At 40.1% G+C, this 15,105-nt stretch overlaps 1 protein-coding gene and 1 long non-coding RNA gene across 3 annotated transcripts in view; one reads left to right on the forward strand and one right to left on the reverse strand.

Moving 5' to 3' along the window:
* The window catches only part of LOC124033653 (kinesin-like protein KIF18A), a 27,171-nt gene extending 26,690 nt beyond the window's left edge, over positions 1-481 (reverse strand). The window contains exon 1 of the mRNA XM_046345797.1: positions 452-481. The gene's annotated coding sequence lies outside the window, so the exon portion shown is untranslated. The remainder of the gene's footprint in view (positions 1-451) is intronic.
* The window catches only part of LOC124033654, a 14,781-nt gene extending 202 nt beyond the window's left edge, over positions 1-14,579 (forward strand). The window contains exons 2-4 of one of the 2 annotated variants that reach the window (XR_006838428.1): positions 514-760; positions 13,029-13,071; positions 14,502-14,579. This is a non-coding gene — a long non-coding RNA (uncharacterized LOC124033654). Of the gene's footprint in view, positions 1-513; positions 761-1,020; positions 2,246-13,028; positions 13,072-14,501 lie in introns of those variants that run through there. The other variant, XR_006838427.1, reaches the window with a different exon arrangement.
* The last annotated feature ends 526 nt before the right edge of the window (positions 14,580-15,105 follow it).

Consider the following 15,105-nt stretch of genomic DNA (forward strand, 5'->3'; position numbering starts at 1 on the left):
CTACTAACTAGCTAAGTTACTACAGCTGAACGGAACGCACATATCCGAACACTTTTCCCCGATAGTTTTCTATGAATATGCACCTGAGAATAGCTAGCTATTAGCTGTCTAACGCTAGTAGCTACACAAATCATTTCGCACTTCTCCACTTTGAAATTAGATCGCTCTCTTCAACGTGGTCTTCTTCTACTGAGTACTGCACTCTAGTGTAAAAAAGTGTCCTGGAGCCCACTTTGATTTGGTTTACTGTGTAGTTTGCTAAGTAGCTAGGTATTTACTGTAACTGGATAACTAGAATGAAAAAACAGATCAATGCTTCATATTTTCTGATACCTAGCTAGCTTAGCCAGAAATGTTAGCTACATTTTTTTTAGCTCGCTAATACCATTCTTTCTGCCACCACAATTCGTGGCATTTATTGCATTAGCCACTAGCTAGAATAGTATCTTACAAAGTTACTGTGTATTTGTCATGTCACTGTCATCATGTCTGTGCCCTTCCAATTCTCTTCAGACCATGGCATGTCAACATGTGTCTGCTTGTCCTACCTTGAGATCATCATGGAGAGTGGCTCTTGATGTTGCTTGTAGAGTCAGCCAGCCATGGAAGGGGAGTAGTTTGTCTTACTCTGGCTTTGCTCCCATGGAGCCTGGTCACCAGGACAGACGTAAAGATGACTCCACCATCTTGGCTGAACAGACACTGCACACACCTGTCATGCTTAGAAGTGCTCCAATGTTTAGATATTCAACCTGGCCAGGTAAGTCTTTATTCTCTAAAACACTGTGTGTGTGTGTCAACCCACCTTTTCTTAGTGAGCCCTTGATGGTTAAATATTCTATGGAACAGCAGGTAAGGTTTGTTGTGCATTTTGCCTGTTTTTACCCATGATGAATCATAGGGAAATCTGTGTTCTTTGAAAGGTTGTTTGTTCAGTTCATAAGATGGGCTACTTCTCTTGAGAGGGCACATTAAGTCACCAGGATCCCACTACCTTTGCTTTCCCTTACATACTACCAGGACAGATGGACATGAGTCAAAGGCCTTCTGTTTCTGGTGGGCAGTGCGGAGGGAGATTTGATGGGCCCCCTGGGTGGCTGAGAGATGCTGCATGGACAGGGCAGGTGGGGGCCATGGGTCAACAACTTAGTCAGGCATTGTGCCACCGTAAGGCTGTTGGCAGGACATAGAGTGCTGCCTGCAACACTCCTGCCTGAACTTTAGCGCCTCTTACTGTAACTCCTTCACTCTCCGCCCATTGGCCAACTGTCCCAATACAGCTAGCCAAGAGCTTGCCATTAAAAACAAGTGTTAGATAGATTTTTTAAAAATGTAATTCTAGTCACTGCACATAGAGCCTGTCAATCTAAGGTGTAGCCTGGTTGCATATATATTACAGTATTGCTTTATACAGTTTGTGCTTCACCCCGAAATGCTGAAATATAATTTATTAAAAGCTGAAAGACCGGCAATGTAGCACAGTAATTAAAAGCTGTAATAATTTACGTTAAAGCAGCAATCTGCTGTTTAAACAATAATAAAGGTCACCCCGCCACTGTTTTGGTAAAATGCTGAGGGATGTGGCTTAAGAAATGTAACCACTCTCAAATTCATAGACAGAGCTATGTATGGACTGACTATCCATGATGCAACATTTGAGTTTTAGCCATGTTTTGAGGCCATACTGTGTTTATAATGACATTATTTACAAACAAGTTTAGGCAATAATTTGGGTTCTGATGGGGTACGACAGTTGAACTAAGCTTTTGAGTAATTTATAAGATATATTCTTCAAGAACCCGTGGGTATACATCATTCATTTAAATGGCCATGTGGGATGTAGTAGTCACAGATTGGCCCTTTAAGTTGTGCTTACTTGTGTGTGTATGCTGCTGTAATTACACTTGTAGCAACATTGTCAAACCAGCATTACCAAATATACATATTGGCATACTCAGTCCACTCCCCCATACTCAAATACATTAGCAGAATGTTTTGGGTACTGCACATCCATCTTACCTTCAACTTTCAGACTGAGACACTTGTGTGTGCAGAAAGTAGGCTAGCTGTGTAAATAGAAACTACATAAACACTAAGCCTACTTTGGCATGCTTGATTGAATCCAGCTCTTACTGTAATTTCTCTTTGATTGAGATTTGAAATGCGTCATGTTCAGACTGCTCGCTGGAACATTGCAACGACAATGGCAACTGTTTATAAACTGAAATGTAAGGTCTCACAAACATAAATACAATGTTTATTCATTCATGTGGTCTATTAGGCTATATGTAATAGCAGCCTTGGTCAAGGTACACATGTAAATAAATAGCTACAAACCATTTCGTTTTTGTGTTTACATTTCCATGTAGTAATGACGGCACATGCAAACACTTAAACGGTCTTACAATATAAATTTTTATGGTAGAGATTCTCCATGTGAAATCCCCCCCGCCATTTCTGTTAATGAACCAGACAGGCAATCAGGTGTCTGCACTCTGTTTTCATCAGCTGTCCTGTAGAGCAGCTAGATAGTGTAATCACAGACCCTGTTTGTTTAAGTGGGGGTTTCACTGACAAGTCAATGACTGGGAGGAAACCCACGCTCCATGTTAGCCAAATACTCACTTAAATGAGTCAGATTAATATTTTGATCTGCTATTGTAAAGCAATCAACCCTGCGTAGTTGCTCTTGTCAGGCTAAGCATAGTGTGTATGAATGGAGCACTTAGGGAGATGATGGGTATCTGAGAGCAAATGCTGCAATTACACCAAAGTGGGTAAATGGCAATGCAGCCTTTCATGTCCCGCTGCCTCCCACGCATGAAGTCCAGCGCAGATATCTACACAGGTGGACTGTGATATTTCCCCACATTTCTCTCACACTGTCAGGGCTAGTAGTGATGCACATGCAAAGCCTTTAAAATAACAAGTGATTGTACTACTTACAAAAATGACGATAAGGTTATGGGCTCAGGTCTTAATTGTGCTGATCAATCTAGAGATGGTTGATAAGTCTAGCGATGGACCTTGTAAAACCTTTTTTATACTCCAGAAATGAGCTTTATCTCAAGCAGCCACAGTCTTGCTCTCCTGCTGGCCTTCCTTCCCCACCCATCAACCATAAATTACCCAAACTAGATTGGCCTTATTAACCACCAAATTAGCTCTTAAAAGATTAGAGTTTGTACAATTGAATATTTTTCTATTCACCTTGAACGTGAATGTGCTTAGTCAGCCGGATAACCATTTTAACCTAATTATCGTCATCTTGATTCAATTCTAGCATTTGGCTAATTGAATAATGGGCAGTGTGAGGCCTAAAGGTGGTTATAAACCGTGATGTGGGAGACGGTGGTCGAGGTAGGGGGCTTGGAGAAGGATATCCTTTCTCAGGGCAGAATCTGGCTTTTCCTGACCTGGAGGTTATTACTTTACTCAAGACAGGTGGAGCTGGAGGATAGGGTATTTTATTTACATGGAGGAACAGGATTTATGGCTGCTTATTGCTGTGAAAATGACTCAAATAAATCAAATTGAATCAGGGTAAGAAGGTGTCAGAAGATGACTAACACTAACAAAGTGCCACTAAGATTTTGAAATGAATGAATAGGATGGCCATATTTTAAAAGTCCACCTGATGTACGTTATCCCCCTTCTCTGTCACTCCTTTTGATACTTGCAAGTCATAAGTTTAAAGACTGAGCATAATACACTTGAGAAGGTAGTGTCAGTCAGCATCAAAACATAATGTCAGGGCTGCCCCGTCAGCTAGGAACATACAGAGAGTATCTCTGTTCCTAGCCCATCAGTCTGTAATCATAAATCACTGTGGTACACCCTGGCTGATGGTACAATTAGGCTTTATTACTCAGGCTAAGTTAATAGCCTTGATGAAACCCCCTGCATCATCCCTGACACTCCCTTTGTTGTAACCTAATTATTTGAATGAAACAATGACAAACTGTCTTGTACAAGTGTTCTCTGCAAGTGTAGAACATAGCTTTTATGCAATGTTTAAAAAGAAAACTTATTCTTTCTCAGCAAGTTGAACCATTTATCCAGCCCCCATTCACGACCTCCCCAATCACTCTTAGGAAAACGCACATATTTTCAAAATGTATGGACTAAAAGCCTGTCGCCCAGCCCCGGAACTCAATATTGTTGAGTGTTTTGTCTTTTTGTCAGGTCCACCCACGACCACTGCAATAGATTTTTATCCTCCAGCATCCCTCATTACCAGCCCACAGATGATAGTGGGTGAGTGTTTCTCTGCCCCCCCCCCAGCTTTCACACGCCCACTCACAGAGGACATCCCGGTGGCTCCACGGGCAGGAAGTGATTTCTTTGTTTTTATGCTGCCAGGAATCCCCCGTCTTGTTGTTGTGGCCCTGGAATTGCAAGAGTGAGGGCAAGGTGTGGGGAATCCTTTTCTCTGGTGCCAGAATTGGGGACCTCCGCCAGGGCAGATTAATGAGCCGTCAACTGGATGTCCAGGGAAAGATCAACTACTGCTTTAGCAGGGAAAAACTAGGTGGCCACTGCCATCTCACCACACTCCCCCTTGTGGAATTAAAATGGCCTCCCGTGTTAAACCTTCTCCTTACCTGAATTTAAATACATAACAAGTACTATGTCCTTTTACAAGAGTGTTTTAGTTCCAATGAAATTTGTTAGCCAAATAATGAAATTCCTTTTAGAAAATCATAGCTTATACTTTCGTCTGTCTGAAAAACAGTGAGACAGGAAAGTGTATGTGCTGAACTGCAGAGATTCAATTTATTCAGCATAAATCGTTTTTTAAATCTATAGTTCAATATGTTAATAAAAAAATATGTAAAAAATAAGTGGCTCTTATCCAGAGACCTTTGCAACTGTTTGTGGTTGCCTATGCATTTACATAAATAGCTCCATTTACATAAAGGCTACCGCTGCTAAATCGTTGCCTACACTCCCAAAAGATATGATAAAACCTATATATTTTTTCTACATGTTTTCAGTGTTAACTTAAATGACTAAACCAGATATAAATAATGTAGAAAAGATAATGGAGCTATAAATACAGTATTAGTCAAAAGTTGGGACACACCTACTTATTCAAGGGTTTTTCTTGAGTTGTACTATTTTCTACATTGTAGAGCAATTGTGAAGACATCAAATCTATGAAATAACACGTATAGAATCATGTAGTAACCAAAAAAGTGTTAAACAAATTAAAATATATTTTATATTCTTCAAAGTAGCCACCCTTTGCCTTGATGACAGCTTTGTGCACTCTTGGCATTCTCTCAACCAGCTTCTCCTGGAATACTTTACCAACAGTCTTGATGGAGTTCCCATATATGCTGAGCTGCTGTTGGCTGCTTTTTCTTTACTCTGCGGTCCAACTCATCCCAAACCATCTCAATTGGTTTGAGGTCGGGTGATTGTGGAGGCCAGGTCATCTGATGCAGCACTCCATCAATCTCCTTATTGATCAAATAGCCCTTACACAGGCTGAAGGTGTGTTAGGTCATTGTGCTGATGATAAACAAATGATAGTCCCACTAAGCGCAAACCAGATGGGATGGCGTATCGCTGCAGAATGCTGTGGTAGCCATGCGGGTTAAGTGTGCATTGAATTCTAAATAAATCACTGACAGTGACACCAGCAAAGCACCATCACACCACCTCCTCCATGCTTGACGGTGGGAACCACACATGCGGAGGTCATCCGTTCGTGTACTCTGCGTCTCACAAAGACACGGTGGTTGGAACCAAAAATCGTACATTTGGACTCATAAGAACAATGGACAAATTTCCACCGTGCTCTTCTTCTTATTGGTGTCATTTAGTAGTATATTCTTTGCAGCAAATTGACCATGAAGCCTGATTCACACAGTCCCCTCTGAACAGTTGATTTTGAGATGTCTGTTACTTGAACTCTGAAGAATTTATTTGGGCTGGAATTTCTGAGGCTGGTAACTCTAATGAACTTATCCTCTGCAACAGAGGCAACTCTGGGTCTTCCTTTCCTGTGGCGGTCCTCATGAGAGCCAGTTTCATCATAACTTTTGGTGTTTTATGAGACTGCACTTGGAAGAAACTTTCAAAGTTCTTGAAATGTTCCGTATTGTCTTAATAAATTAATGATGGACTGTCGTTTCTCTTTGCTTATTTGAGCTGTTCTTGCCATAATATGGACTTGGTCTTTTACCAAATCTTCGGTATATCACACCTACCTTGTCACAACACAACTGATTCGCTCAAACACGTTAAGAAGGAAAGAAATTCCTCAAATTCACTTTAAACGAGGCACACCTGTTTAATTGACATGCATTCCAGTTGACTACCTCATGAAGCTGGTTGAGAGAACACCAAGACTGTGCAAAGCTGTCATCAAGGCAAAGAGTGGCTACTTTCAAGAATCTCAAATATGCGAAGATCGAGTCATGTGTCCTCCTGAAATATGACCCGCCAAACTGCACTCCTTAACACCCACCCATTTAATCCGCAAGCCAGCTGCACCAATGTGTCGGAAGAAACATCATTCAACTGACGACCGAAGTCAGCCTGCAGGAGCCCGGCTCGCCACAAGGAGTTGCTAAAGTGCGATGAGCCAAGTAAACCCGTCCCGGCTAAACCATCCCCTACCCCGGACAACGCTGAGCTAATTGTGCGCCGCCCTATGGGACTCGCAGTCACGGCCGGTTGTGACACAACCTGGGATTGAAATATATATATATACACATATATACACAGTTGAAGTCGGAAGTTTACATACACTTAGGTTGGAATCATTCAAGATTATTTTTAAACCACTCCACAAATTTCTTATCAAACTATAGTTTTGGCAAGTCGGTTAGAACTTCTACTTTGTGCATTATACAGGCAGATTATTTAATTTATAATTCACTGTTTCACAATTCCAGTGGGTCAGAAGTTTACATACACTAAGTTGACTGTGCCTTTAAACATCTTGGAAAATTCCAGAAAATGATGTCATAGCTTTAGAAACGTCTGATAGGCTAATTGACGTCATTTGAGTCAATTGGAGGTGTACCTGTGGATGTATTTCAAGGCCTACCTTCAAACTCAGTGCCTCCTTGGGAAAATCAAAAGAAATCAGCCCAAAAAATTGTAGACCTCCACAAGTTTGGTTCATCCTTGGGAGCAATTTCCAAACACCTGAATGTACCACGTTCATCGGTACCAACAATAGTACGCAAGTATAAAGACCATGGGATCACGCAGCCGTCATACCGCTCAGGAAGGAGATGCGTTCTGTCTCCTAGAGATGAACGCAATTTGGTGCAAAACGTGCAAATCAATCCCAAAACAACAGCAAATAACCTTGTGAAGATGCTGGAGGAAACGTGTACAAAAGTATCTATATCCACAGTAAAACGAGTCCTATATCAACATAATCTGAAAGGCTGCTCAGCAAGGAAAAAGCCACTGCTCCAAAACCCCATAAAAAAGCCAGACAACGGTTTGCAACTGCACATGGTAATCGATAAATGTCCTCTGGTCTGATGAAACATAAATAGAACTGTTTGACCATGATGACTATCGTTTTGTTTGGAGGAAAAGGGGGAGACCTGCAAGTCGAAGAACACCATCCCAAACATGAAGCGCGGGGTGGCAGCATCACGTTGTGGGGTGCTTTGCTTCATGAGGGACTGGTGCACTTCACAGAATAGATGGCATCATGAGGCAGGAAAATTATGTGGATATATTGAAGCAACATCTCAAGACATCAGTCAGGAAGTTAAAGCTTGGTTGCAAATGGGTCTTCCAAATGTACAATGACCCCAAGCATAATTCTAAAGTTGTGGCAAAATGGTTTAAGGACAACCAAGTCAAGGTATTGGAGTGGCCATCACAAAGCCCTGACCTCAATCCTATAGAACATTTGTGGGCAGAACTGAAAAAGTGTAGGCGAGCAAGCAGGCCTACAAACCTGACTCAGTTACACCAGCTTTGTCAGGAGGAATGGGCCAAAATTCACCCAACTTCTTGTGGGAAACTTGTGGAAGGCTACCCAAAATGTTTGACCCAAGTTAAACAATTTAAAGGCAATGCTACCAAATACTAATTGAGTGTATGTGAACTTCTGACCCACTGGGAATTTGATGAGAGAAATTAAAGCTGAAATCAATTATTCTCTCTACTATTATTCTGACATTTCACATTCTTAAAATAAAGTGGTGATCCTAACTAGAGGTCGACCGATTATGATTCTTCAACGCCGACACCGATACTGATTATTGGAGGACCCAAAAGATCGATACCGATTTAATTGGACGATTTAAAAAAATATATATTTATATTTTTAAATTTGTAATAATGACAATTACAACGATACTGAATGAACACTGATTTTAACTTAATATAAGTCAATTTAGCCTCAAATAAATAATGAAACATGTTCAATTTGGTTTAAATAATGCAAAAACAAAGTGTTGGAGAAGAAAGCTTGGGGTGGCAGGGTAGCCTAGTGGTTAGAGCATTGGACGAGTAACTGAAAGGTCCCCGAGCTGACAAGGTACAAATCTGTCGTTCTGCCCCTGAACAGGCAGTTAACCCACTGTTCTTAGGCTGTCAATGAAAATAAGAATTTGTTCTTAACTTACTTGCCTAGTTAAATAAAGGTTTAATAAAAGTAATATGTGCCAATATGCAATATGTGCCATGTAAAAAAGTGAACGTTTAAGTTCCTGGTGGTTCCTTTTAACATGAGACTTCAATATTCCAAAGTAAGAGGTTTTAGGTTGTAGATAATATAGTATTTATAGGACTATTTCTCTCTATACCATTGTATTTCTTATACCTTTGACTATTGGATGTTCTTATAGGCACTATAGTATTGCCAGTGTGACAGTATAGCTTCCGTCCCTCTCCTCGCCCCTACCTGGGCTCGAACCAGGAACACATCGACAACAGCCACACTCGAAGCAGCGTTACCCATCGCTCCACAAAAGCCGCGGCAAACTACTCCAAATCTAAAAGCAAGTGACGTTTGAAACGGTATTTGCGCACACTCAGCTAACTAGCGAGCCATTTCACATTGGTTACACCAGCCATCAGGCTGATAGGCTTGAATTCATAAACAGCGCTGTGCTTGCAAAGAGCTGCTGGCAAAACGCACAAAAGTGCTGTTTGAATGAATGATTACGGGCCTGCTTCTGCTCAGTCAGACTGCTCTATCAAATCAGACTTAATTATAACATAACACACAGAAATACGAACGAGCCTTTGGTCATTAATATGGTCAAATTCGGAAACTATAATTTAGAAAACAAAACGTTTATTATTTCAGTAAAATACGGAACCGTTCGGTATTTTATTTAACTGGTGGCATCCCTAAGTCTAAATATTCTTGTTAAATTGCACAACCTTCAATATTCTGTCAGAATTACATAAAATTCTGGCAAATTAGTTCACAATGAGCCAGGCAGACCAAACTGTTGCATATACCCTGACTCTGCGTGCAATGAACGCAAGAGAAATGACACAATTTCACCTGGTTAATATTGCCTGCTAAACTGGATTAGTAGTTATAACTAGTGATTATGATTGATTGTTTTTTATAAGATAAGTTTAATGCTAGCTAGCAACTTACCTTGGCTTCCACTGCACTCACGTAACAGGCAGGTTCCTCGTGGAGTGTAATGGTTAGAGCGTTGGACTAGTTAACTGTACGGTTGCAAGGTGAAAATCTGTTGTTCTGCCCCTGAACAAGGCAATTAACCCACCGTTCCTAGGCCATCATTGAAAATAAGAACGTGTTCTTAACTGATTTGCATAGTTAAATAGAGGTATAAAAAATAAAAATCGGAAATCGGCGCCCAAAAATACCAATTTCCGATTGTTATGAAAACTTGAAATCGGCCCTAATTAATCGGCCATTCCGATTAATCGGTCGACCTCTAACCCTAACTGACCTAAAACAGGGAATTGTTATTCGGATTAAATGTCAGGAATTGTGAAAAAATGAGTTTAAATGTATTTATGCTAAGGTGCATGTAAACGTCTGACTTCAACAGGATGTATATATATATATATATATATATATATATATATATATACAGTTGAAGTAAGAAGTTTACATACACCTTAGCCAACTACATTTAAACTCATTTCTCCACAATTCCTGACATTCAATCCTAGTAAAAATTCCCTGTCTTAGGTCCTTTAAGATTACCACTTAATTTAAAAAATGTGAAATGTGGAGGTCTACACATTTCTTTCTGAGGTCTTGGCTGATTTCTTTTGATTTTCCCATGATGTCAAGCAAAGAGGCACTGCGTTTGAAGGTAGGCCTTGATATACATCCACAGGTACACCTCCAATTGACCCAATTAGCCTATCAGAAGCTTCTAAATGAATCAGATCGTTTTCTGGAATTTTCAAAGCTGTTTAAAGGCGCAGTCGACTTAGTGTATGTAAACTTCTGACCCACTGGAATTGTGATACAGTGAAATATTCTGTCTGTAAACAATTTCTGGAAAACTTACTTGTGTCATGCAGAACGTAGATGTTCGAGCTGACTTTCCAAAACTATAGTTTGTTAACAAGAAATTTGTGGAGTGGTTGAAAACGAGTTTTAATGACTCCAACCTAAGTGTATGTAAACTTCCGACTTCAACTGTAGTATATATATATATATATATATATGTGTATGTATATATATATATGTATATATATATGTATATATATATATATGTATATATATATGTATATATTTTTTTTATAAGATCATGATAAATCACTATATAAATAATAGACAATCAGGGAGAATCAAAAAATGTCATGGCATGAGGCCCACATTGATTCACTCTGAAGGCTTATGCTGTGTTATGCTATGGCAAAATGTGTAAAATTGCAGGAAACTAGCTTTAAAACTAAAATGTTCTCTTCGCAGGATGTTCTCCCACACTAAGTTTGAAAAAGGTCCTAGGGAAAAAACAGAACCATGCCAATGACTGTATTTTGGAAGTGGGTCTTTTCATGACATGACACCCACCATCTCGGATGGTTCTGAAATAATTTCCATATTTAGAAACCGATAAGATTAGCATTCCAGCATCGTTATTTTGTTGAAATATAATTTGATCTGATAAATTAAGATATTTTATTGCACCCAACTTGGCCATTTTAAATTGATAGGATTCATATATTATTCAATAAATATCTAACTTCTGATTTGGACCAAACTCTTTTCTAACAGGGAAGACATGAGGAAGACCTGAGGAATCCAAATAAATAGTCAAAAGCCATCCACGGACCCCCTGCACCCCACGCCAATCCCACCCTAACAACCAGTATACAGAATATTATCAGTTTCTAACAACAGAAACAATTTCAGAACAATCTGAGATGGTGGGAGTCAATCTTCTTTCTTGTGCTTCTGCCCTCAGAACAGCCTCAGTTTGTCGAGGCATGGGCTCTTCAAAGTGTCAAAAGCGTTCCATAGGGATGCTGGCCCATGCTAACTCCAGTGCTTCCCACAGACATAGGATGTCCTTTGGGTGGTAGACCATTCTTGACACACATGGGAAACTGTTGAGCGTGAATGATCCAGCTACGTTGCAGTTCTTGACAAAACCGGTGCGCCTGGCATCTACTACCATAGCCTGTTCAAAAGCACTTCAATATTTTGTCTTGCCCATTCACCCTCTGAATGGCACACATACCAAATCCATGTCTCAAGGCTTACAAATCCTTCTTTAATCTGTCTCCTCCCCTTCATCTACACTGGTTGAAGTGGATTTAACAGGTGACATCAATAAGGGATCATAGCTTTCAGCTGGGTTCACCTGGTCAGTTAGTCAATGTCATGGAAAGAGCAGGTGTTCAATGTTTTGTACACTCTGTGTATGTACAAGAGCAGGGGGTTAACTGTCCCCCAAGGGTAAAATTGGGCCCCCCTGTGGGCCACGGCAACTGTTTTTTTTTTCACTCCTCCATTGTTTTTCGGAGCACAGTGTAGTGAAAGAGGAGGCGGGTGAATAATTGATCCTTGTAATTAAACACTCCGGCTAGGGACGCCGGGGCTGATTGACGGCCAGATATTAAGCCCTTGTCTCGTAAGGTTGCAAGTTTAGTCTGAGGTTATCAGTGGCCAGCAGAGTCTCTCTCCCTCCCTGGCTCATTACTTTCATGAGTAGACCATTTCATAGTGGTGATGGGGGCGTGGTGTGAAAGAGAGTCTGGGACTTCATTAGTGAAATGGGGTGCCTGAGTCTATAGAGCAGCAGGTGGTTCAGCATTGCTGAGCAGACAACCCCCTTGTGGGTGCTCCACCGGACTGTCATGTTGAGCTACTTTAACCCTTTCATCTTACACAGTCTGTGGCTCTAGTTTCTTTTAAATACATGTACATCAATGTACTTTATATGCAAACTATTAGTAGCATAAGTCCATAATGTGTGAATATAGCCGTGTTTATCGTATCACACCCAAACGTATCCTTGTGCCAGTTTTTTTAGTTGCTTACATTACACATGAGAACATTACTGTGTGCAGAATTTGCCTGTTTTGTCAACAGGTTCCATGAATTTGACTTCAGTTATTGATATCTTGAGATCAAAATGTACAGTTGAATATATGCCTTGGTGGTTACTTATGTTGTCAATAATGAGGATGATATTTATACTAATTATAAAAATGTCAGGAGAGAGAGCATAAGGAGCAGGATAGAGAGGAGGCTGCCTGTAGAAGGATCTCAGAAAGCTGCACCTGAAATCCAGTTTTAATAACTGTTATTTGCGTACTTGCTCACAGTCATACAATATTGCTGAAAGTGGGAAAAATAAACAAAGCAAAGCCTTTCCAAGACACGGGAGCAATGTTATTATGGAGGGTTTTATTACAATATTTACATTTGCGCCTGGTGTGTGAGCGTGGGTATGCTAATCAGATGTATGCCCCGTGGACAGCTGGATTGAGATGATGACTCATCCCTGCAACATGTCCTTGATTGGGGTTTGAATGAGGGCTCAAAAACTGCATTGTTTGAATGATTATTTCGCTTAAATTTATTCCAGATCTCCATAATGAAACCTTTTCCTGAAAAAGTACATCTCCCAGGTATGTTTGTGAATTTAATGTTATCATTATGTCCACTAATATTTCCTTTATTGTCAGATTAGGTTTTGTCTTTGGGGTGAGGGGGAATATGGGGTTCAGTGTTTCCCCTATATTTATTTAGCAGCGGCGCACCACCGCTGTTAAATCATTGCCGCCACTGCACATTAAAAAACATATATAAATGTATTTATTATAATAAAACAATGATACCGAGACATGCTTTTAAGACAAGTTACAACAAGTTACAGATATTCCTCATATTCTCATCAGATTGTCTGAGAGACCTCCAAGTTTTCTAGCTAGCTTGTAATCCTGGAAGTGTAGGCAACCCATAGAGATGGATAGAGGACTCTAGTACCCAAAAGCATGTTTTAGATTAGGCAGTGCCATTGAGGACTTTCACCATATTGAAGTAGTCAATTGGTTGGGACTTCCTATGGGTTAAGGAAGGATCACATAATTCCATCCAGGTCACCAGAAGGGATCAGCCAATGAATTATACACGTGAGCAAACATTCCATAACTGCAGGTGGCAATAAATCACAGATTTTGGCTTCATACCTTTTCAAACAACACACTGCAGGTGGCGTATGCACCCTTTCAATTTGTTTATCAACTGATAAAGTAGTAGATGAAGAAAATGTACTACTTCAGAATGGTGATGGCCTCAATTCATCTGCCCATGCTCTCACAGATGGCATAATGGGACAGGTACAATATTGAGTCCTCTATCCATCTCTGAGCCAACCCTATGAATAAATGTATGTAATAATTGTTAGCTAGGATGCATTAAAGTTATGCCAGATAAACATTTTGGGGGGTTAATATTAGGGATGTGGCGACTTACTGATTCGCATCAGTCCCCAATTCAAATGTTTAAGATAGAAGTGTATCGGTCTGCGGACCCCAAACCTATCCAAATGTAGCATCAGTCAGAACATCTATATAAACTTTACCAATTGCCGGTTCACAAAAATGGTTTCTTTCTACTTACCGAAAATACCTAAAATCTTTTGTGATAACTGATGTGTCTACTTCAGTGGTGAACTGCATGTAACTGTGTTGACAGTCATTGATCTAAAAGTATTTTTGCATGCCCAGGTCATATCAGTAGCCGAGTCAAACTGTGCGGCTTTATTAGTTGACAATCTATGTCATTTGCTGGTTTATTGTTATCTATGCGCTGTTGAAAATTGTTTTACCTGAATAAAAGTAATCTACCGGAGACAGAACTTTCATCTGGCTATACCTGCTGAACGGGGTTTACAATAGATTTTATTAGGATTATTTCGTGTTTTTTTAACAGTCAGTGTATATATTAATTTGAACTAATGGGAAACAGCCTCAGAAGTGCAGTTGTTAGCCCCTCACCTGTTTTGACAAGTCCTCAAGGTACGTACCCCTATTTATTTATGTATTTCTTGTTGCAGGTATGCTCATGCCACCATGAATCCCCCTAGCGGTTTTGTGTTTATTTTGACAGTCATGGGGGGCAGCTAACAATGCATCTACCCAATAACTGCATTCATAAGTAATGGGGCCTGTGTATCGTGGATATACTGGTCACAGAGGTTTGGGTAGGCAAATGGAACAATTTTAGTGCTTTGTAATACAGCGCTGGAAATAAAACTAGCTCTCTTGTCTGAGGCAAGTTCAGAGGGGGTGAGTTGAGAAGCCTGTCATTTTGTCTTGTTTTGTGACCCTCCCTAACACTGTGCTGTCATTTTAAGATCATACAGGACATGTCAAACATAGTGGCACTGTAATAATCATTGTTTTTTTGATGTACAATTCCACATTTAAACTCAACACTGATGTAAAACATTTCTTGAATTTGCCAGCAAACCCAGATGAACTGATTGTTGACATAATGTAGTCATTTTGGCATGACCTTCAGTCTACAGTGTTATGACTAGCCTACTTTATACCAGTCTGACTTTGTCTCAATTACACAGGTAGCCCAATTCAAATATTTTATTTAGTTCCTTTGACCTTTCACATCAGATCTTTTCAAATCAGATCCTTTTCAGAGAG

The sequence above is a fragment of the Oncorhynchus gorbuscha genome, linkage group LG04 (assembly GCF_021184085.1).
Source record: "Oncorhynchus gorbuscha isolate QuinsamMale2020 ecotype Even-year linkage group LG04, OgorEven_v1.0, whole genome shotgun sequence".
NCBI classification, from domain to species: Eukaryota; Metazoa; Chordata; class Actinopteri; order Salmoniformes; family Salmonidae; genus Oncorhynchus; species Oncorhynchus gorbuscha.